Below are 25718 nucleotides of genomic sequence, written 5' to 3' on the forward strand. Positions count from 1 at the left end.
TGTGTAGAATTACAGTAATTGTTTCTCTGTGTGTCCTGTCTGTCCTGTGTGTCTGTCTCTCCGTCTGGCTGGTGTTCTGGTTCCCTTGGCTTTAAGAACAAGGGGTTGAATGGGGAAAAGGTTTTTAACATCAGCTGGAAGATATTTATAGGCTGGAAGAGACGGAAGGAGGCAGAGAGACTATATAACAGAAATAGAAAAACCTTTCTTGACCTGCTTGACCCAATTACTAAAGCTGTTGCTTATTATTTTTGTAATTTCCTTAATTCATGTTTATTGGTTCATTTATCTATATTTATGGCTCATTTTTCGTTGCCGTGTGTTTATATTTGGCAACAATAACTCATATGCATATGCGAAATTCAGTTTGAATCCGAGTTATTTTTGTGCTCTTCGCTCTCCAGTGGGACTCCACACTGAGCACTAAGTGTTTAGGCTTCAGATATCGATGTGTCTGGTCCAACTCTCCACCCGTCAGCTCGGAAATGGTGAAGGTGGTGTGTGTGTGTGTGTGTGTGTGTGTGTGTGTGTGTGCAAGTGTAGGAGAGGGGCGGGGGGAGGGGGGCTGGATCTCAGAATAAAACATGCTACCACACTTCATCCACACCTACCCACAAACCCCGTCACCCCAAACGCCCCAACCCCAAACACTCATAGGCTCCACCCCTCTCTTCTTGCCAGCTGAATTAATTTGATACTATTTTTGAAAGTCAGTGTTTCTAAGGGATACCTAATGACGCAATGACGTCAATGCAGGTCAATAGCACACTGCTGGAGAAGAGGACCAGGGAGAGAGAGACAAACACACGGAGATGGAGAGAGAGATCCAGATCCCGTCGTCGAGAAACTCGAAGCCCGTCCCTGTGCTGTGCCATGAATGTTTTTTCTCCACAGAGATTTGTTTTTTGTGAATATTAGCGTGGACTCTCAGTTGCGCTTCCCATGCCCCATTCATGGTTTTCGTCTCTGTCTGGAAGTCATTCACACACGCGCGCGCACAGACAGTGAACGAAAAGAGAGCGAGAGAGCGAGAGAGAGAGAGCGAGAGAGAGTCTGTGGTGCGCCTCCCCAAATGCGTAAAGTCCCCCTGATTTGGCCGGGTCTTTCTATCAGCAGGCTCACATTTGTAACTCCCCTCCTCTCCAGCCAGCACCGCCACCTTTCCACTCCCAAACCATTCACCCCTCCCAACACGACCAACCAACCCACCTTCCTTTTGAGCAGGCTTCCTGAATCCTGAATGGCAACACCAAGCATGTTTTACTCTCCGACAGAACAGTGAGACGACACATCGGACTGACCTGCTTTCTCCAACCTGACGCAGGAAGAGAAACTGAAGGCTGCCCTGCTCTGCTCCGTCTCTTTCTGTCTCAGCCTGCACAAATCCTTCCGTTAAAAGAGTTTAAAAAGAGAAAAAAAAAAAAATCTAAATCAAAAAGGTAAGTCTTTTCTTTTGCAGATGGCGTGAATCCCGACCCAGAAGCAGTTGTACTAGTTAGAGAAGTTTGCAGTCAGACCATGCTTAGATATTTTGAGAGCCCCCGTGATTACAGGTTGATCTGATCTCGTCAGTCGGAGTATAGTGGCGGGGAACGCCATCCAGATTGAGGTTACCCCGCCGTTTCATAGCCTACATCTTTTTGACCCGATGTTGAGCGAGGATGTCGGTCATTTCAGGAGGAGCATACATTTGTGCGCTTTAGTTAACATTTTTTTGTATTGACAGTCGCGGGTGCTCGTAGAGATTCTAACTGAGGATCAGAATTAAAAATCTTTAATTTTTAGACATCCAGGACGACTTTATTTTGGCTCGTTGCGGGACCCGCCAGTGTTTTGTAGGCGCCGCTGACTCCTGGAGCTGATCAGAGAAGGCTAAAACACAGCAGTGGAACTGTATTCTGGAGGCTTTATTTGGTTGTGAGAGTCTATGCACATTGACAGCGGTGAGATTTTGCAGACACTCAAAAGAGAGCGGGCTGCGGTAATGCGTAGGAGTATTCACGTGTTGGGGATCCTCTGCTTTAGGCTGCCTGCTCTGCTGAGATGCCTAGTAACAACTAAAGACAGAGACAGATAGAGGGGAACTTCAGCAAAACCATTTTTTTTTCTGACCCTATTACTTGGGTTTCTAATATCGGATGCATATTACTGTTTTCGCAACCCTGTTTTTCTTGTCGTGTCAATGAAAGAGAGGAGAGAGGGAATCAGAGAGCGAAGGAAAGAGAGGAAGAAAGAAAGAGAGAAAAATCACGATAGCTCTTCATCAATGTGTTTGTTATAGACAAAGCTCAGTTTAGTGGTCCGCATCGGACTTGCGTCAGTCCACGTGTTGCCTGTTACCTCTGAGCTAAATGTTGTCTTGTTCTTCTTCATAGCAGCAAAAAAGCTGCATTTCCAATAATGTTCTCAAATTACTTTGGCCGAAGTGTCTTTTAAATCACACCGGATACTGTGAAGTACCAGGCAGGTCGTGTTGGTGAGAAAATTCGGTACAGCGGACGGACAGAGCTTTCCAACACCACAGACAAGAGTCCAGCTCGTGGTGTAGTCAAGTTGACAAGTTTAAACACACGACACATCAGGAAGGGGAAATGTGTTTGCAGACAGGGCTGCAGTCGTGCTTAACGCTTTTTTTTTTCTTTTTTTTTTTTAAAGGTGGAAAAACTGATGATTTTCTAGTTTGATACTGTTATAAGTTTTACAGTTGCTCCAAAAATAAAGTTCGTTAAAACAAACCAACATTTAATGTGACCACATTTGCGCACTATTTTATAAGGTTCTTAGCAGGTGAGTTGTTCCAAACATCTCGAAACACTGGCCACAGTTCATCTGTGGGTTTATATGATCTCGGAGTCCCTTCTCTTAAATCCCAGACAACGTTTTTGTTGTTGTTGTAAAGATCAGGGCTCGGTTGCAGGGCTCCTCTTTTTTCTTGTTGCTGAAGATTATATCTCTGTCTGTATGTCTGGACACCTTGTCATCCTGTCAAATAATTTTGGAACCAACCAAAGCTCTCGACTCCCGAGAAAGTTCTCAATGATTAAGAATCTATAACTTTGCCTAAAACTTTTGGCCAATCTGTACATGAGCCTCAAAGGTAATTTAGAAAGGAATATTTAGACTTCAGGTGCTCCACTAAGATGTCATTTCTGGCTTTAATGTATTGCGGCACAGATTCGGTTTGCACACAGTCCTGTGCGTGTTTTGAGACAAGACATTCCTCCTGTGATGAATTGATTGTGACGATGAAATCTTTAGCCTGGTCTCGCTGAAAGGTAAAGACGGACAAAAGCTTTACTAAAAGAAAAAAAAAAAACAGACATCTGCTTTGACTTGCAATTTGCTGGAGTCATGAGTGCATACGTTTCAACGGGGGTGGGGAGTGGGGGAGGGGGGGGGGGGCAGATTAAGGATGATTTCGGGCTGAGTTTGTCGACACCGCGCGGTAATCTTGGCGCACTACACTGAGGAACCTCGGCTGCATCTCCCATTGATACTGCTCCCTCTGATTGAATGATTGAGGACTACTAGGAACTCGCGTGTGCGTGTGCGTGTGTGTGAGAGTGTACATGTGTATCTGTGTGTGAAGGGTGGCTTGGGATGTGCTTGGAGTAAATGGGATACTCAACTGTTGCATAATATTTTTTACTTTTATTTGATTTTGTAAAAAAATAAAAAAAATAAAATAGGCAGGAAGTAACAGATTTCAAAATACTCAGACCTTAAAACTGGCCCCTTTCTCCTTTTCTTTTTCCCCCCCTCCTTTTTAGGAGTCTTTATTGTAATCTTGGTGTAGAGGACATACTAAACCCGCTCTCTGAGAATGTCCCTACACATGATGCACTCGCCAGCAGTCACGGACATACAGTTGGCCTACAGGCAGGGATAAAAATAGCACAAACCGATGCGACGGGCGCAGCCCTTTTCCTTTCTCAGAGCCGACTTTTCTAGGCTGCCACTCAGTGGATACTCACTGTCTCCATTCTAACCCCCAGGTACCATCCACCTTAGCCCACCCCGTCCCATCATGTCAAGTCCCGTGAGGTCCACGCGGAATGAGTGCAGATGGACAGCGTGTGTAGAGGGGGTCTTACAGTAAAGGTGTAATACATATTGAAGGGAGGGAAGGGAGGGGGAGGGGGACTGTGGAAGGGAGGTTTATTTGTGCGCTTTGCACGGACAAATGGGCGCTTTCCGTGGGTGAGCGGGGTCTGGTGCGTAGGCACGGCCAGTGAATATAGGAGATGGAGGTGGCAGCGGCTCAAGCTCGCTGTGTTTTCCTCTCCCTCTGTGTAGATACAGCGTTTCCCCCGACAAATGCACTGGATGCTGGGATATAAATTCTCCAAGACCAAAAAAGCACCAGCACTTGGTGAGGGGATATAAAGAGACAAGGGTGGGAGGGAGGGAGCGAGGAGCAGGGGGAGGAGGGGGTTGGCTGGAAACCCAGATGCTCCGGCGTTAGAGGAGGGTTTTTACCGGGAGATAACCTACTCCAAAGCTACAGTTTCCACTAGTCCACACCACATTACCCACCTGTATATTTTCCCGGTTTGTCACTAATTTTTTTTCCATGGCACATTTTCGAGGAGGTGATCACAGAGCGGCAGACTTTAATCAGGCTCTACGGGCTGTAAAGTGAGAGAATCTAAACGTGACGTCAATGCCTAGTAACTGACGCAGCCCTTCAACAACAAAAAAAAAAAGAAAAAAAAAAAAAGAAAAAAAAAAAAGAAGCTTTTTATTTATTATTTTTCCTCTTCTCGTCAGCAAAGCGTAATTAATAAATGTTACAGTGCTCCGTCGACTAAAAGAAAAAAGAAAATCCCTCAGGGAGCGCCGGGCTGTCCGTGTTCATCAGCATTTGGACCTATTTAGCGCTCATGAGTTTCAGCTGCTGAAGTGACACTGGGACGAGAAGCTTCTGAAGAGGGCGACAAGACATCAAATATTGTCGATGATCGTGGCAGCGTCGACGAGTTCCAGATTTTAGTTGTTAGGGGAGAAAGTATCGTGTTTTCAGGATGAGAGGGACGTGGTGGTGCTGTTGAAAGCACACTGGGTTCCAAAAAAAAAAAAAAAAAAAAAAAAAAAAAAAAAATCACTGCAATGATGCAATGGAGGGGAATCGGGGCTCTTGTGCAGAGTTGGAGAAGCAAAATTAATTTACATCACATGCACTTCACGTAACGATCCTAAGCGATGCCTTTTGTGAGTGTGTTTTTTTCCCCTTCCTCGTACTGTGACCTAAAAATAGCATCATAGTTTTGATCGTGCGCCAGAAATAGACAGACGGGTATCACTTGTATAAAAAGGAGGCGATCCTGAGCAAACTTGGACGTGCCACTGTAAGCCTACATAATAACAAATGGAGGACTTAATCTGTTGCATTTCTCCCAGACTCTTGTTGCGACTCTTCACTAAAATCTCAATCTTTTTCTTGTTTCTCTTTCTGCAGTTTAGAACGAGGACAGGTCGTGCCTGCACTACGGTGAGTGAGACATATGCAATGCTTAATTCTGTGGACTTTTATGTATTTGGTCGTGCATGCAGCCGAGTGCCTCTGCTGTTTCTCTTCTCCCAATTTTGCCTCCCCCTCTGTCTCATGCACGCAAAAACACTTGACTCCCGATCGTATAGCATGGATTTTATTGGCATGCTTTACGAGACATGTTAGAGCACAAGCAACCATTCCTGCAGAGTAGGAATCACCCCTTTTAGTAAAAAAAAAAAAAAAAAAAAAAAAAAAAAAAAAAAGCTAGTGCAAAAACTCCCTTTGTCTGTTGGCGCTGTTGAGTCTCTGTCACACATTTATTTTTTTCCGTTCCATCTCTATGCTTAACCGCGATAGCGAGGGGAACCCTTCTCTGATGAGCGCTAAAGGACGCCTTTCCCCCATTTTCTTGTTTTTTAAGAGGAGTCGTACTGACAGAAAAGCGGCGGTGGAGGAGGAAGAGGAGGGAGTGAAGTGAAGGAGCTGTTGCTGCAGCAGAGACCAGGCGCACCGCATGGGGAAACCCGGGAGCTGTCCAGCAGCAATGGTGCTGAAACCACACCAAGTGGCAGTAGTGGGCTGTTGCTGGTGTATTTGCTTGTGTGTGTTTGTATGCATGTGTGTACGGGGCTGGTTGGTGTTGTTCCTGGCAGCCAAAACCTTTTATTCACTCCTGTTTCGAAGCCATCAGTATCTATACTGAGTGAATCCTCTTTCCTGAAACGACAAGGCTGAAGCATCCCCGCCTCCTTTAAGTTGCCTGTGACCACTGATGGTAGACGTTTGGCACTAAAAAAAAAAAACGTTTTACCAGAGCTTTTCCCGCCTGTGTAGTTTGAACAGCCTCATCGGATGCCATAGGCAGACAGACGGAGAGGGGGAGATGGGGGAAGAGAGAGAGAGAGAGAGAGAGAGAGAAAGACGCAGCAGTCGGACCGACTTGGATCAGCTCTTCTTTTGCTCACATCAGCCCCGTCATTTCCTCCCGTGCCCGACAAACTCGGAAAGGAAACTGTCTGATTGCTTTACCAAGCCTTTTAGAGTGAAACAACTTTGCCGTGGCGTTGAAATTACCATAAACTGTAACTTGTAGCTGGTATTCGCAGTGCGCCCAAGAACAAATAGCAAAAATAGTTGCGATATTCTGTGTTTGAGGTCAGCAAGGCGCGCCTGGCTTCGATCCTGCTACGTGTTTTCTCACAATAACTTTGCGTCCTAGCGAGAGGAGGGCGCACACGAGGCGAAACGAGCGTTGCTATTGAAGCCTCTGTACTCCAAGTGCAAGTTTGAAGGAATTACCCTTTTAAGTAAGGTGTCAGTGTTGAATTAGCGACCCGGAGCGGAAAGATGATGAAGGGGCTACAGTCGTCTGCACAGCTCTGCAGCCAGACTGGGACCCAAGAATCGCGCTCACTCCGATCTCAGTCTTGTCACGACATTGGCCAATTTTCCCAGTATTTTGCATGCAGACTACGAGGCTACCGTGCCACACATGGATGAAAATACCCCACATCAACCACCTGTCTTTGTCATGCAAAATCCCGTTTGCACTTCACCTGCGATACATCGCTCCACCTCTCCAAATACAAAAAACAACAACTCTATAATTCTTCGTCGGTCAAAACGCGCAAATACCGACTCGAGGGACCTGATCTTGCTCAATAATTCAATACCGAACGTGTAATTTCGGCGGAAACAACACGGATTCCCGAGTCGTGACTGCTAAAGTGAGTAATGTGCGCGTTGGCTGCATCAGGAGAGGCAGTCACTGTGCAGTGCAGACGGTGGGGGAGAATCGTGACTGACTGGGTTGCAAATGAAAAGACCACCCAATAAAAAAAAAGAAAAGATACCCACATCAGGAGGGGTTGGGGGTGGGTGGGGTATAGGGATTAGGGGGGCATGGTGGGAGGGAAAGGGTAGGGGACCGGGTTCTGGGGTGGGATTTGCACTAACCACTTCCCCCACCCTTCCCCATCTCCTCCATTCAATCCCAAATATCACCCATCTCCCCTCAGCTTGTGTTTAGTGTGAGCCCTTGCTGCTTGCTGGCAGACAACTTGAATGCAGACGAGTTTCATCAGTGATAGTGTGGTGGTGTGGATGAAGGGAGAGAGAGAGAGAAAGAGAGAGAGAGACAGAGAGAGAAAGACAGAGAGAGAGAGAGAGAGAGAGAGAGAGAGAGAGAGAGGAGGAAAGAGGAGCGAGGGGGGTATGTTGGTTTGGGATCAACCCTGATACAAACAAGGGGGGAGGGCAGAGAGAGGGGGCCCCGATCCAGATCGTGACCTGGCCTCCACCTCGGTAGTCTACAATAACTTGCAGGTCCATGAGGGTTGTTAGGGGACGGGAGAGGGAGGGAAGGAGGGGCGTTGAAGTATTACAACGGCATCTGAAAAATTAACTGTTGCAGGAAAAACAAGGTAAGTTCTCTTTTTCATTTTTATTATTTTGCTAAATTTAACATAAAACACATTAAAGATTGTTTGAACTCTGTGTGAGAATGAGTCGTTTACGGTCGTGATTAACTCTTTAACTCCTGACGTGATGCTCAGCAACGTGTTGTTGTTTTGCCAAGTTGTACATTACTGCTGTGGCTGTAAGCTGTGAACTGTTGCAGCGCGTCGCAGTGTCATCACAGTGTTTGGTTTCAACCTTTTAAAAAAACGCGCTGTACATGACTGAAGCATCGCAGCTCCGGACTGAATGTGCAGTTCGGAGACCCCCGTGTCGTTTTTTGCAGTGGTACCCTCCGGTGAACTCTATAGGTGACCATGAGTCGCCTCAGATGCTTATTGCTATGTTGTGATGCGATGTGCAGGGCTGTGCAAAGCTTCCCACACTTGTTCGACATCCAGTTGTTATTTCTAATCATTCCCTTGGTTTTCATTTGCCATTATTTCATGTAGCTTGGAGCTGGCTCGTAAGGAAAGGAGAGGAAAGTTATTTGTGATTAGGCAAAAACTGCTCATTCTTGCTCTTGTTTATTATTATAAGCATCATAATTTGGTGTCATTTATCACGATATGAAGCGTTCAGAGCGACGGTCAGTTTCGCAGCCTTGCTTTGACGCCCAGCAAACGCATACAAGGCTGAAAAATACTCATGTTGACACGCAGTCGCATCAAATGCTCACATTCTGCATATAGTCTAAGTATACACTCTCTGGTATAGATCACAATTTGGTTAGCCGTCTTTTTTTCTTCCCTTTTTTTCAAAAAGGGGGGTCCCTATATGAGCGAGATACCGATTGGTTGATGACGAGGTTTGGTTTGCTCCAATAAGATCACTCCCTGCTCTCTATTTATTGCCAGCAGTTTACAGCCTTGCTCCCTCCTCACCCAGAGCTCTGGAGCGGCTGCAGAGAGCCAGCGCTTCACTATAGGGAGACACACCACGGACCAGGGAATATAATACAGAGAGAGAGCACACTGACAACAAAACGCATCGATGCACAGCTCCCAATGATCACACGGGCTTTGCACAACCGAGCGTTTGGATGAAAAAGAAAAAGCAGAAAAGCAAGGAGAGGAAAATATGAGGGAGAGACAGAGGAAGGGGAAAGGAGAAAGGAATGAGGGAGGAGAGACGAGTGGGGAGATAGAGGAGAATTTAAACTGGAGAAGGAGTGGGGAATCAGAGCGAAAGGACCTTGGACAGCTCTCTGTTGCAGCAGCCTTGGCATCCGGAGACCCCCCTTCTTTCTTTCTATGTCTTTATCTCTATCTTCCATCCATCCTCTCCTCCTCCTAGTGTGTGTTGGAGGGACACACTCGCCTCGGGTTGCCGAAGGCTGGAGATATAATCAACCGAGCCGGGATGGGAGATAAATTCACGGAAGCGAAAAGAGAGCAGACAACCCGGGTGTCACGGAGTCTCCATCGGACGACAGCAGCAGCAGCAGATAATGTCCTTCACGAATCTTTTTGCGGTCTGGGCTTGCTGTTCATAACTATTAATCTGGGAAGCCCTTACCCCAAAAAGCATTTGCGGAGGGCACAATCACCGCGCCGAGACATCGACACCAGAAGACGGCTCCACTCGTGGAATTTTAAAATTTTGAATTTTTTAAAGGACTCCTTTCTTTTTTCTACTCAAATTTTCTTTTTGCTTTCTTATTGTCCTTATTTACTCTAGTTATTTTCGTCATTGCCATAGCAGTGGCGATTTTGTCATGGTTGCTTTTCAGCCCGACGTGTGTAATTTTTTTTTCCTACTCAACAGTTTTCTTCTTTGTTAGAAATTGTGACGAAGCTTTGCAGCCACGTCGCACCCAAGTTTTTCTCAAACTCTTGCGTGTCTTAAAAAAATATTATTTTGGTATTTTCTGTGGACAGACCCAAAACTTTCGGCCATGTAACATGAAGTCATTTTTAAACCCAACACCCCACACCCACCCCTGTCTCACACTGAACAAGTGACAGTGAGCCCCAGCAGAGTAGAGTGTAAACATGGGGAGACCCCTGCAAGTTGCACGTGGAGGGTCGTGTGTATGAACGTGTGTGTGTGTGTGTGTGTGTGTGTGTGTGTGTGTGTGTGTTTTGGAGGGTGGGGTGCTTCGCTGCTTGGACGTCATTAAACCCTTAATCCCCTCAAAAAAAACGACTGTGAAACATGCACGCGCACACACACCTGTTAGTAAAGTGCATAAGGGATTCCCCGAGAAGGCCATCCGAACATGGGGAGAAGCCCAAATTGGCAGATGGAGAGGAATAAGGAACAGCTGCAATCCCTGCCTCATACACTGACCGTGTAGTTACTCTGTGTGCGCGCGCGCGCGCGCGTGTGTGTGTGGCCTCCGTGCGAACATCCCCTTTAACACACACACTCTGTCAACGCACACGTGTCTCCCTCCCAGTTTTGTGAATAGTAGGTAATCCACCTCAAGCATCGCCCACCACTGTTCCCTGTCAATGTTCCCCACAAAGAGCACACAGAGAACCGACCACGACCTTCCAGCCTGACCCGCCAGATTAAAAACAAAACAAACAAACAAAAAACAAGTAAAAAAAAAAAGAGTCCACCCTTAATTTCTACAATTTAACGAGTCGGTTATTAATCTCCCAATTTCTGCAGCAAATTCTGACTTCCATCTGTCAATTCCGAGTGATGCAGCATACCGATGAAAATAAATGCCAGATATGAGCATGACCTCTCTTAAAAACAGAATAAAAAGAACAAGAGAAGATTCAAATCGGGTTAGCCTCGAGAAGAAAAACACACGAAATTTATAATCAGATTCTTCTTCACTGTCATCACAGTCAAAGGGAGCATCAGTGTAGATAATCATAATTTATAGTGAAATATATTTGCAATATGTAGTCCGAAGATTGTAGAAGTGGAGGTCTTGCAATAAATGACGTATACTATGAAATATGAGTCCCCCTTTACGCAGCAAAACCTGCAATTTGCAGGTTTGAAGCCTGGCAAGAAAAAATACTGTCAGGGACGGGAAAAGTGTACGTCAGAGAGCAGAAAATGACGTAATTTAAATAACATTTAACCCGTTTAGATGGCTGGTAACCTGTGAGTTTTGGCCACGACGCAGAGTTGCCAGAAAAGTGAACCCGAGAAGTCAAAACAAGTTCACGACGTGCTGCGAGCAAAATAAATCACCTTGTTAAAGAAAATCCCAGCAGGCGTCGGTGAATTTCCCGACAGTGACGTGTGACCCAACCCCTGAGCAAAGCACAGACCTGATGAGGCCTTTTCAAGCTGCAAAATGCAGCGCAGGTGACGCAATTGCAGGAACGCCCCCTGTTCCTCTGCAGGGTATCTACAGAAACGTTGGTTAAGACAGGGCTCATGTACGGTTGATAAAAAAAAGCAAAAACACATTTGGAAAAAACATCACCCATTTAGATGACATTATTCTCTTTAAAAGGGAACAGGGTGACCTCTGACCCGTGGAGTCGTCTTGCGTTTCTCTGTATCTTTAGTTACTTGGATGACAAAAGTCACAGTTGTCTGCATGTTATCTTGTTATCTGCTCTCTTTGTGGGCGTTTGACTGAAGGTACACTCACCTATGCATCAAAGGTGCTGTAATTATTGGATTGCACTGGGTGGGTTTGTATCAGTTTGGCACGTAAATACAGCTGTCTGAAATAGTTTGTTGCGCGGCGCCGCCTTTAAACCACCGGCTGCAGGTCATAACGTTTCCCCACCTCTCCCCAAATCCCTGTCTCTCTCCCGTGTAGGCCTGAACGCACGGCCACAGACTAACTGTATAGGCGTTTAAATCTCACCATGCGTGTCTTTTGGTTTTAATGTTACAGGACAGACCAATGACAACAAAAACAAGAGTAAAAGATGGAAACGAGGTGGATTGTACACCTGGGTGGACACTGCTGCTGCCGCTACTGCTGTGGGAGCCTCCAGCTGTGCGCTGGAGAGAAAAGGTGACCCACGTTTTGGATGTTTGCACCGAGGAGCAACAGAGAGACACCGACCGACCATCCTCCTCCTCCTCCTCCTCCTCCTCCTTCTCTTCCCTCTCTTCTTCATCCCGAGAAAGGTAATTGCACGAGCTGAGATGTGTTTGAGGATGACGTCAAACCCAAATCACCCTTTAAATTGCATTTTGCGTTGGGCTCGTAATGACTCTTGCTGCATGCGAGCAGGAGTTGTGTCTGCGCAGAGGCTTGAGCTGTTGGATTGCTTTCTCCTCTTCCTCTCTTATTTTTCAACTTATTTTGGGCCTTTAAATGATCTATAAATGCCAACAATTATTGCGTTGCCTACTTGCCTACTCTTAATTACTATTTTAAAAACAGACAATTGTATTAGCCTTTATAAAGTCAGACATATCTAAAAATGAGAGCAGCATGTACTTTTGCAATATCCCTATGGCAGGGAATTAATGTGTGTATTAATGAGTTACTTTAACATGTCTGGTCGTGTCAATATAACTATGATACACCTATTTATTATTTTTTAGTTTCGTTGTGATATAGCACCTCATCACAAATAACACCGCTTCAGTTGTGCATTACTGTTGTCCTGTATCGTCTCCATATGCTTTCATGTATATGTGAATATGGAGCAGAAGCCCATACACAGACCAACTGCGTTTAGCCTAAAGTTGTAATTTTCACGTCTAAAATCAATAATTGCAGTTTGACTTTGTTGTTGGGTCACTGTTCACATGTGCATATTCATTTAGTTTCAGCATTGGATGTTAATAAGTAGGCCCAATTCTAAATGTTTATTGGTCGCATTTGGACATGAGTAAACGTGCACTGTACCTGGTGTATACTCTTTGTTGTTGGCATCAAGAGATGCACAGTCCTCTCCCGAATACCTGCTATGAGTGAGTCATCATATAGACAATTCAGGCAACACTTCGGCATCACTTTAGTTCTACTTCCCCTTGTACTAACGCTGTAGTTAGAGGAGATACGCACCCATGACCTGGTGCGGAAGACAAAAAATTTCCATCTCTGGTTTGTATAGTTTCCACTATGAATCAAAGAGCGAGATGAAGTAAAGTTTTATGGCAAATATGATCACGTTGATGTGTGCTGATTGATGTTGGCGGTTTGGGTCAATGGGCTTGTCCTTCACCTGCTACCTGTGGACTGTTGGAGAGATTACACGACAGCTGTTTTGCATCCATGTTACAAATCCTTTGATGGTGCAGTCAGGTGCTCCACGCCGTGCTTTTACGACAGGTGGTGACAATAACAGTAGGTTTGACAATCTTTTGGCTGAGAACAGCAACAAAAACGGATATTGATACACGTGTGCATGTGTATGTGTGTGCTGTGTGAATAAAAACAACAGTTCAAAATGATTCTCCTTTTGTCCTGTAAAAAAAATAATTATTAGAACTTTGCTTCACACTGTAAATTAGAATTTTTGATGGGCGATGTAGCTTGATGTAAATATATAATGCATGATAGCCAGTCTAGGTAATTTCTTTGTGTTCAGTCAATGATCATGGCTGAAGATTTTTTTTTGTGTGTGTGATGGTTTTGAGGGAGAGTTTGGTCAGGTAGTCCAAGATATATTTAAAGGTTCAGTTCACCCTAATGGAGAAACCTGTGGTGGTGTCTCATTATACATATCTCGGTTTCATTTATTCAGCTTTTGAGATTTCCGTCTGATAGTTTTGGCTCCACACCATTACAATACAATTGAATGGAACTATTTATTATATTAATCAACAAAACACAATTTCTTCAGCAGAAAGTAGTTTTCTTGTGAAAAGCAGTTCCTGTCTTTTGTGGGCTGTTTGATGTTTTATTGTAATTAGTCTCTCCCATAGTGTTGTATGCTGCTGTGGTGACTGTTTACACACGATGAACTATATCGCCTTATGTACCTCTTCAGACATGATGCTGATGTTCCTGCCCTTCTCGTGTGGTGAGCTCAGAATAATATTTCATGATAATAAACACCAAATCACCAGAATCATGTGTGGGTACAAAATGGCCATCACATAGTGTGTAATGTTTGGTATTCAGTTTACTGTATTTTGCACTATTCAAGCTATTGATATTACAGTAACACTGTGGCATCAATTTACAATCATCAGATTGTCACATAATGTGTCCATTGTGAAAAAAATATACTTTGTTCGGCTGTTTTAACTTGTGTATTTCAAACGCAGCATTAAGACCAACTACAATAACACTCTGATTAGATAATTGACCCATAAATCAAGAGTCGACATATCCTCTTAAGTAATATGTAGTAGGTTTTACCGGAAACTAAGAGTGAACAGAAACTTTTGGTCTTGACGTCACTCCACCTGTGCGTGATAAATCAAATCGTGGTCTTAAATATCCCCTGACAATATTTATCATGTTTTATATGAGCTACCAGTGCAAAGCTATATTTAGAGAGATGACATCATGCTTAAAACTGAGACCAAGGGGCTTTGAAGACTTCTAAAGGCTTCTAAAAGGAAGGCGTTATGCTAATAAAACAACACATACAGTAAATGCTGAAATAGAACTTGTTATCTAAAATAGGCAATATTCCCTCTTGCATTTATCTTGAAGGATTATCCCATGGAGAGCAGCATCCATTTGGTTTCAGCTTAGAAACGACATAGTGTGGCATTGCTGTCATGTTTACATTTACAGGCTCCTGAAAACCAGACAGAATTCATGTGGCTGACTTATTCCTTAAATGTGTCTTTGAGGGACTTAAAAATGGCCCTTTTTACAATTTGAAACAAACACAAACCGTTCAACACTACTCATCACTGAGTGAAGTGATTTCATTTCCTTTTCTGCGAGGAATTTAATATTTGCCAACTCTTTACCCAAGTAAAAAACAAATAGTATGTGTCCACTTCATATTTATTTAATGTTTTATTCACAACAACAATTCATGTGAACAACAAGTATAGCCTATGTAGCCAAAGTATGTTTTAGTCCTCTGTGCTCTATAGCTCCATTGTTGTCCACAACTTATTTAAAACACAAGAATGAGTAACATCTTTGCACTGAATGACATGTTCCTTCAATACGATGGACATGGTTACCGTAGTTTACTTTGAGTTAATTCTATGTACACAATCCTGCTGCCAGCAATGATGAAATTGCTGAAACAGAAGTGTCTCAATCCACAACTGAAACTAGTCCCCAAATACTATATTTACTCCTGTTTTAAAATTAGTTCCAACAAAAACGACTCAGTATGTTTTTGGGAAAGATTATGGTTTGGATTAAATATAGTATTTTTTTAAGTTAATCAAATTTGGTTTGTTTTAAAATAACTACTTTGTTAAGATTAGAGCATCTTCTTCATCATGTTTCAAAAAATAAATGTGAAAATGGAAGAGGGTGGAAATTTTGACAATACTTAAAAAAATAACAGTGCTGATTGTTGGTGGAAAAACAGGAAAGGAACAGCGGTCTCCAATGTTAAAGTACGATGATTTGTTCACCTATCAGTGCACCCCGATCTCCTTTCTGTGCCAGTACTTTTTCATTCTAACAAAGTCAACTGACTTCCTGCTTTACTCCTACCATAGTTCATGGAGATCTTCGTGGGAGGACAGTTTTGTATGACAAAACTCCAGAGAAAGCCAGAAGCACCTCTGCTGTTGCGGTGGTGAATGAGGGATCAAAATGTATAATCCAACCAAAATGGCATCTGTCCAGTTGGAGAAGTCACAGTTTTAAGTTCTTATTTTACTTTGCACTGCTTTACATTATATATTAACCTTGTCACTAATGTAGACATTCACCTACCTGAATTTGCAGGGGAGGCCAGTCCTGGACAAATGTTGCAATCATTTAAGATCTTTGCCACTTGTACATGATTAGCCTTACTGTACAATAATTTGGAGACCTTTTAAAATCCTTTTCAAAACTCATAGGTGTTCAAATCTAAAAAGAAATTCCATGGGATGTACTTATTTTTTTTTACATGATTGTAGACAAGATATATAAGGTATTAACCTTCCTGTTGTCCTCGGGTCTTTCGTGACCCATTTTCAAAACCATTTTGATCATAAATGTGTTGTTTATTTGTCATTTAATTTCCCCAATTGACCGAAGATAACAACGACAACAACAAACAAAAAAATAATTAATGATGACAACTTACAGTGAACTATGGCTGGTTGAAAAGAAAATATAGCATCTGTGGTCCTCGCGGGTCACAAATGACCTGGTGGTGCGACCACCCCTTCCCCAAGTTCAAAGCGCCACATGTGAGGATCTGTTCTAGCTAGACCTTTGATTTGCCTTTCCCTGACAAGACTACAACCTCCCTAAAAAAACACGCATACATGTACACTCACACACGCACACGCACACGCGCACACACACACACACACACACACACACACACACACACACACACACACACGTATGCGCACACACACACACACACATACAGACACACAAAAACAGACACACACACACACACAAGTTCAAAGCTCCAACTGTGTGCAGCTGTCCTAACGAGTCCTTTGCTGTTCCTTTCCCAACATGGGAACACAACAAAATCAAACTCACACACACGCACACACACACACGCACACACACACACACACACACACACACACACACACACACACACACACACACACACACACACACACACACACACACACACACACACACACACACACACACACACTCGCACACACACAAGGTCAAAGCTCCACATGTGCTCAACTGTCCTAACGAGTCCTTTGCTGTTCCTTTCCCAACACGGGAACACAACAGAAACAAACTCACACTCACACACTCTCTCACACACACACACACACACACACACACACACACACACACACACACACACACACACACACACACACACGCACACACACGCAAGGTGTGTGAAAATTTGTTGTGTTGAGTTAGAATGACACTGACTAACAAAATGTGCCACAGAATTGGGCGATAATTTATGGACTATGTTTTATAAACTATCAAACCAGACCGTTTCAAATTTAAAAATTTGAATTGGTTTCAAAACAATTTTTTTTTTACAAAACTATGACAGGCACTGGACAGTGATATTCCATCAAGAAATTTTCCTTTGATCTTATTCATCCTAAAAATAATACACAATTTTGGCTTCTTTTTTTACTCAAAAATGCATTATAATTTCAGAAGAAAGGAGGTTTAATGACCAAAAATGTAAAATAAAAATTGTAAAACCAGTGTCAGTGAGTTGGAATGAATTTGGCTGACGAGGTTTGACAAAAATTTTTGTGATGAATTTTCCTTTATGCCTTACAAGCACTAAAAAACAGACCGGGTCAGTTTTGACAACAGGAGGACAACACGTGTGACTATTTGCTGCCATCGGAAAATATGAAATTTGACTAAAATATGACAGACACCAGTCTGTGATAATACATCAAGAAATAAAAGTGTTACTTTCATTATAATAAAAATAATTCACAATTTTTTTTTTTTTTTTTTTTTTTCAAAAATGAGTACAAATTTCATGAAAATGAATGAAATAAAAAACTAAAAAGTGTAAAACTAGTGTCAATAAATTGGAATGAAGTTGACTGAGGAAGTTTGAAAAAAAAAAATGTTGTGATGAATTTTCCATTATGCTTTACAAGCAGACAAACCAGGAGGACAGCAGGTGTGATTATTTGCTGTTGTTTGCTGCCATTGGAAAATATGAAATGGTTTAAAAAAAAAATTCAGACTAAAATTTGACAGATACCACTCCGTGATAATCCATCAAGAAATTACAATTTCATTTTCGTTATAATAAAAATAATTCACAATTTTCACTTTTTTTTCCTCAAAAATGAGTACAAATTTTATTAAAATTAGGTCTATCGACCATAAAAGAAAAAAAAAGAAAAAAAAAGTGTAAAACCAGTGTCAATAAGTTTGAATCAATTTGGATGACGAGGTTTAATAAAAAAAAAAAAAAAAAATTATACATTTTTCATTAGAGGACAAAGCACCTTTTTTCCTCCAGGTCAAATTTGACCCGGACGAACGCAGCTCTTGTATAAGATCCGCGAAGACAACATGAAGGTTAAAAATCCTTTCTAAAGCTTGAGTGTTCCCAGGACCACATTGGCCTCAATAATTCTGTGGTAGAAGAAGTTTGGCCCTGCTCTCTGTAGCTCAGTGATTCCCAAACTGTGGTACGCATACCTCCAGGTGGCAGGGAAGCTAAAGCTCACATGAAAAAGACAAAGAGGCAACATGGCAGCCTCCAGGAAATCTGCCGTCTGAATACAGAAGAGTGACCAACAACCTCGTCATCACCCATGTAGACCATCACAGGCACGAAATGGAGTTCAGAAGGTCGTTATTATTTGTATTCTACATTTCTACATGTCGTCTTTGGCAGATAATGTTTAAAACAGCCAACAAACTAACGGCAACAAAGTAAGGGCGGTATGGGAGGGCCCTCGCCGCTTGTCATTGTCTGTCAACATAGTAATTAGTATTGTTCAACGGCACAATACCTTTCTCTAACTTGTATTACCGAAAATAACCATGAAGTGACATTTTTGTGCTGAGCAAATATATCTCTTCCATTCACCCCCAACATTTCCATGTTGAGTGACGTCATATCAACTTCTTGGAGCTCTCAAAAACCTCAGACGTTCCGCGTGGGAAATTCCCAGTTGGACAGACGTTCATTCTCCCACTCGGAGGTCAGAACTTTCCAAGTTGCTTATGAACGCACCAAAAGTGAGCAAAAAAGTGACAGTCTGAATACCGAATACAGTCTGACTGCATTTACAACTAATTTGCAAAAGAATGATACATTTGGAAGAAAATGTAATACCTGCCAGCATATCAACATAATAAGCAAATCTGGAAAGTCTCTAAATTCGGATACTGAACGTATCAGTAAAATTTTCACTGTCTATGTATTTCATTTTTCGCCATCAAAATACAGTCATCCCTGACAATTACAGAATTGTTAAAAGTATTTTTTAGTAGTTGTTTTGAGGCACTCATAGTGCATAGGGAAATATCATAGTTCTGGTTTAATCCAGAACAAAGTCTGCAGTAACTCATAGCATGAGACATAATTGATCAACAGGTCAATGTGTTCCCGGGGCATCAAGTAATGCTGTTCTTTCAAAGCCGTTCATGTCTCAGAAGGACGCACAAGGTGTCTTACATTTAGGCATCAAAAACTACTTGATTAGGATTTGGAAAATATTATGATTTGGGTTACTTAAAAGGAATCCATGTTGACTTCTGCTTATTCATGGACTCAACACTGCTCACCGGGGTAAAGGTCCTAGGTTTCTTCCATCCAACTGCCCAGACCTCCTCCCTACACCACTTTGACTCTGTCGCATGACCTTCTTCGAATGGCCTTGTCCTAGGCATAAGACACCTTGTGCGTAACTCTTTGACACCGGCCGTGACAAAACAGCATTATTTGACACCCTGGGAATGAAAATCGGCTGACCAGCTCGTAGTTACATTTACCCCCAATTTATCACAATGCAAACGGGAATTTTTTGGGGGAAAAAATTGCAACTATTTACACTATTAATATTCTTTCTGTATAGTATCTCTGTGTTTTTTCCAATGTGGATACGATGGGTTTCTCATACAATAAAACTCCACAGCAAAGTCTACCAAATGGCCCGAGTTAAACTGTTGGCCCAGTCAGAGTTGGTGTTGTATAGGTTTGCATTAAGTAGTTTATTAGTGTAAATGATTACTGACGTACAATTGTACTTGATCTACTCTGAAGATTTGTAATAATTGACTCAAATGGTTACTTTAAAATTTAAACTATTACAATAAATAGTGGTTTCTGTTGAGGGTCTTTGGTCTGGCACCACTGCCACTGTTTCAGGCTTTCCATCAACTCAGTATGTTAACTTGGGTAGTCAGCAGGAGAACTGTCTGACAACAAATTGGTGATTCCCACAGTTCACTGTGATTTTAGTTATTTTTCCACAAGCAAAGCAGAGTGGCAGCTTTTTTATAAAAACTTTTTTCTCAATACAGATTTCATGCAGCAAAACTGTTTCAAACAGATTCACAAAGAAATTAAGTGACAAGTTAGTCATTAGCTTGTTTTTCTACCATTTTTGGCTCAACTGACTAGATATGGTCTAATTACTGTAGAATATGTGTTCTTGTGCAATGACTTTAAACCCAAATTTGAACAAAATACATGAAGTAATTTGAGATGTTTGAATTGGATGTGTTGGCACATCTTTTTTGAGGTTTGCTCCTTGTGTTGGGGCTCTAACTGCTGTGAACAAATCACATCTTGACTTCCTCCTGATTGGCTCCTTCACAGAGCTGTTGGACTGAAAATCGGCCTCTCAGCAGGTTTACATCTTTTGAATTAGATGAGGTGCTGATGTCGGCCAGTCAGCATTTAGTGTAGAAATTCATTCAGTTTCACTAATTAAATTCAGGTTGTAACTAAACAGGATTTACTTGTGAGAAGAAAGAGAACATTTTTGAAACCCAATCTCTGAGTTGACCAATTTTTTTTTTTTTTAGATATAATTTTTTTTTGCTATAGTCAGCACTATGTTGATTTAACTGATCATCATTTGAAACACTTGGTGTTTGGAGTTAAAAAAAATTATTTTGAAGAGAAAAATAAGAGAAATGGGAGACGATCGACAAAAAAAAATGTTTGCACACATCCAAAAATGGGCAAAAGCTGACATTAAAAAGATAAAAAATGCTTTTTAAAAACATGATCAAAAACCGGGATCATGCTGGTGTTCTTATTGTAGTTACTGATTTAGCATGTGTATGCTGACAAATATAGAATGATCTGTCCAAGAAAGCAGGAATTAACTAAGTAATAAATGAGTTCCTCATTTAATTAAATCGGAGAATGAGTGCTTCGAAAATTGGAGGAAGACAAGTTGTGCAGTGGAAGGTTTTAGTCACAGAGCTTGACATTTTTTTGTGGGTCTGACATCAACCGAACCTGGGACGACTTGAGATTTTAGTCGGCCACATAAGGTAACTGGCCAGGAGTTATTTATTTTTTTGTCCATCAAATTTAAGAACATAATCTGTTTGTTCTCCCAAAATGTGTAGAAATCACAGTGTTATATATATATATAAAAATCTAAGAAAAGTATTTGATTTCTTTAAAGTGAGACTATATATTTTGGTCCACTATGTTGTTTGTCTTTCATGATTGTTGAATATTCCTGTGTCCTTTACTGCTGTCTGTGTCGTTGTGTTGACTCTTTCTGAAGTTCTGGGGGTCTTGATGTCATGGTGTTGAGAACTGGATGGTGCTCTCCCTCTCAGCATTTGAATGGGGAGGAGAAGGTGTGATTGTCTATGTGTGTGTGTGTGTGTGTGTGTGTGTGTGTGTGTGTGTGTGTGCAGCGGGGGGAGTGTATCGTCACCACCTCTCCTGGTCGTGACTCACAGCGCACAATGCTTTTCGCTCCTCTCCCGAGCCCTTTATTTATTTTTAGCTGAGCAACGTTTTATACGCCCGAGCTGTAGGCCTGCACACAAAATGAAACACACACATGCACACACGCAGGCACACATGTGATGCAGAACATACATCCGTTTATCCACACACTCTTGTTTTTTGGAGTCTGATTTTTTTGGTTAGTCATATAGGTCAATCAGACCTTTTCTGTCCTTAATACCGAGTTCACATTTCTAACATGCCACAGTGTGTGTGTCTGTGTCTGTGTCTGCAGTCTATACATTGTCTTTGCATCAAGAGCTGAGACTGATGAACTTTGCTGTTTTTACTGTTTGATCAAATGACTCTTGTGTAAATTATTTAAGCATGAACAGACTGGGGTTTGATTACACTGGATGATTCTGTATTTACTGATAAATACGTTGTTTCTGCAAATTTGGTCAAAAATATTTGAAAGTTGTTGTAGCCCACATTGTAAATGAGGTATCTTAAGAAAGTGCTTTGCTGAGCTTTAAAAAAGAAACCACCCAAAATGATTACATAAGAATTAATAAATAACAAAAGACTGGAAGAAAAGACTTAAAAGATGACACACAGTTTTCAGTTTATAGACTTACATTCCAAGTACAGAAGAAATTTGGTGATTTGCAGGTGAACAGATGTTTTGATATCTCACTTAAATCCAAATGTGGTCGAAAAGTTGAACTCTGCTTCTCACTGGAATATAGATATTGCATTGCTGTTGGAGCAACAGTTATACGAGAGTTTTTGGTCTTTTGACCTGCAAATTGCTCTTCATGGGCTTAACACTGGGTTTCATGATTATGATCTTGTCATAGTCAGCTCAAACTTAAAAGGTATGTAAAGATTTGCAATAGTCATTAAAACCAAGCATGTGTGCATGTTTAATATTAGCCTTAATATAATCAGAACATGTTTGTGTCCTCAACCTCCACATATTACCAGATAACATGAGCTGCATAGGCCAGTTCATACTCCGCAATTTCAAAATCATCAAGTTCGTCATTTTAAATTATTGCTGTAGACCAAACCTTACTTCACAATAAATCACTTCACTCACAACATAAATGTCGGATGGTGGACCAATAGAACTCTTTTTAATTTTTTCAGTTTTTAGGTTGGTCACAATTACTAGTTACATTTTGGGACTCTGTAAACAAGTATATGTAACTGAGATTCAGTTAATGTTGGATCAGACAACCTGCTTAATAACATTGAATATTCTGGTTTGTACTTGTTTAATCTCTTCTAACTCTAATTTCAGAGTGAAATGTACAACATTTCAAAGGGAATATTATACATTTTATTCCAGTACAAACTGTAGTGGGGTTATAATTATGAAGTAGTAATAAAAGAAAAGACTCAAGTCAAGTGCCTTAAATTTGTATACTAGCACAGCACTTGAGCAAATATGCTTTTATACATTTCACCACTGGTAGACAGCTAAGATTATGTTTCTGTTTGCAGCCAAACTAATTCATATTGTGCCAGTAAAAATGTCTGTCAAAAGAAAAATGCAACCGCGATATGATTTCATGCTCTTCACAGCAGGAGTATTTCCCACACAACAGTAAAGTTGGTTACCTTGCTGAGAATTAGAGGTGTGCAGCCTGTTTGCAGCCTGTCTGTTGCCCGTGCTGCTTCATTTAACTGCTGCTATTTGTTACATTACTTCCTTGCAATACAGTTTGGACACATTATTGATGAACAAGAGCAGTTTACTCAAACCACGGTGACGCTGCATTTCCTGTAGCTTTACAATGAAAGCCACCCCTTGTTTTGTAAGTTAAATGTTGTTGATATGAAGCTGCAACAGTATACACTGATTTGTTTAAATAAATGGTAAAGTAAATCCATAAAGTGTAAATAATAGTGCAGCTCTGATATGTTGTACAGATAGGCAGTTATAATTTAGAAAAACTGCACAGGATTACACATCATCACTTCCTGTGAAGCCCTTGCATGTAGGTGATCAGAATACAGCGCAGGAGGGTCAAACTCCAACTCTACCTATGAAATCTTCTTTATAGAGATGTATTTACCGTGCAAATACTCTGTATGGGTGTCAGAAAAAATGCTAACCATAAATGATACCAAAAAAGGAGGTTGATTTCATCAAAATCTTCACAAGAAGAAGATACATCATCCCATCTGGTAGCTGCATTACTGCTAACTGCAACCGTCATGTGATGCATTTGTCTTCATTACCATCCTCTCTGTTTGGATTTGATTCATAATTTCTTGCTGTTTTCCTTCCTTTTTCTTTTTTTTTTACTCAGGTTTTGTCCTCATTCTTGGTCTCTTCTGTTTCTTATTGCCTCTCCTGTCTCACTTGCGATTCCTCTCTCCCTCCCTCCGCTCTCATCTGCCTCTTCCTCTCGCTCCGTCTTTATCCTCCTCTCTCATTCACTCCGTCTCTCTCAGGGGCCCGAGGTGAGGATTGACGGAGGGAAATCCTGACTGACTGAAACCAGGCTGACGAGTACTCCTCTTCCTCCACCTCCTCTACCTCCTGCTTCTTCAGTTTCTGCTCTTCTATTTCTTCAGCCTGACCACCTGCTCTTTCTTCTCCCTCCTCTTCTTCAAAACCCCTTTTTCTTCCTTCTCTCCAACTGGTGCATCTCCTTCCCTTCATCATCCTCCCTTGGCTTTGTGCCGCAGGATTAAGGTACTTCCACACTTCCTCTTCAGGAGGTCTCACTTAGATGTGTACATTTGATGTGGCTGGCTAAATGCGACACACCCTTGCCGCTACTTAAAAAAAAAAGATCAGTAAAGCATCTGTTTTAACGCCACGTTATTGCAAGACTACACTGTAGTCCACTTCGCTTATCAAAATCAACCATATTTGTATTATAACCTATAGTGTCTCACAAACAGTGCAAGAAAGAGACACAAGAACAGGAGAAGACCATTTTTTGGAGAGTCAACTTTATTGACAGAGCATCCATAGTTTTGAAACATAAAACAGACACTCAGTGCTCACTTGTTAGACACACCATATAATCCAATGCAGTCCAACAGCCCTGCAATGTCTACTTTTATGAAGCTCATACTGTTTAGTTTGGGGTGACATTGTCAGAAACGTCTAAATTCAATTATGTTTATTGCAAAGGTCATAGTTAAAGGTGGTGAACTACTGAGCTATGTTATAGTGGGAGATGTTTCAGATTTTTTTTGCCGTCATTTACATACTTGAGTAGACATATGTCTGATTATAATGACCTCAATGCTATGTAATGTAAAACACCTCTATGATGGTGCAGTGGTTAGCACTGTCGCCTCACAGCGAGAGGGTTCTGGTTTCAAACTCCATCCTGGAGCCTTTCTGTGTGCAGTTTGCATGTTCTCCCTGTGCCTGCATGGGTTCTCTCTGGGCACTCCGGCTTCCTCCCACCATCCAAAAAAACACACGTGTCAGGTTAATTGGTGATTCTGGAAAAATTGCCCTTAGGTGTGAATGAGAGCGTGAATGTTTTTTGTTTCTGTCTATCTTTATGTATTGGCCCTGAGATGGACTGGGGACCTGTCCAGGGTGTAACCTGCCTTCTCCCAAAGGGAGCTGGGATAGGCACCAACCCCCCCTCCTCCTGACCCTGTTCAGGATACAGCAGGTATAGATAAAGGATGGATGGATGGTTGGACATAAGATTAAAGTAGATTGCACTGTTGTACCTACCTCTAAATATTTGTTTATGTTTTTACTGAAATTCCAAGTATCTTCATCACTGCATTTGCCCCATTCAGTCCCTTCCAGGTGTTTTCAGGCAACAAGAGACAGCTTTTAGATATTTGACTCTTGAAACAATTAAGAGTATTTTTTCTGTGGTGGGTGGGTTAAGATTAGGAAAAAATATGATTTTAAAAGTCTTCAGATTTGAAACACACCAGTTCACTTCTGTTTGTCTGTAACAGCAGTATTGCATTACCAAGCCTATGTTAAAATATATGTCACTATTCTTTAAATGTACGATGGCTTAGAATAATATAAAATGGGCTTGTGAATCAGAAGTCACAAGCAGTGTCCCATTTTAATGGTAAATATCTAAACCTGTGGATTTAACTTGTCAGATACAAATGAGATATGTTTAGGGTTGCATGAGACTGTCCTCCCTTTAGAAAAAGACCCCATGAGTTCACTGTATTGGACTTAAATGCAGGAGATGCTTTATTTGAACAAATATGGTTAATACCATTCCATAATCATGAAAACGAGGATCATCATCATTTTAATCTGAACCCAGATCCTTTCAGAAACTCAACCAAGTTGTTTTTTGCATGAATCTAACTGAACAGAGCTGAAGAGTGTCTGTGCTATTTCATGAAACCTTCCTACTGGTCATTACCACAGGATG

This window comes from Embiotoca jacksoni, unplaced genomic scaffold, assembly GCF_022577435.1.
Source record: "Embiotoca jacksoni isolate LCO1_2020_lvr unplaced genomic scaffold, fEmbJac1.0.p SCAF_3, whole genome shotgun sequence".
Taxonomy (NCBI): domain Eukaryota; kingdom Metazoa; phylum Chordata; class Actinopteri; family Embiotocidae; genus Embiotoca; species Embiotoca jacksoni.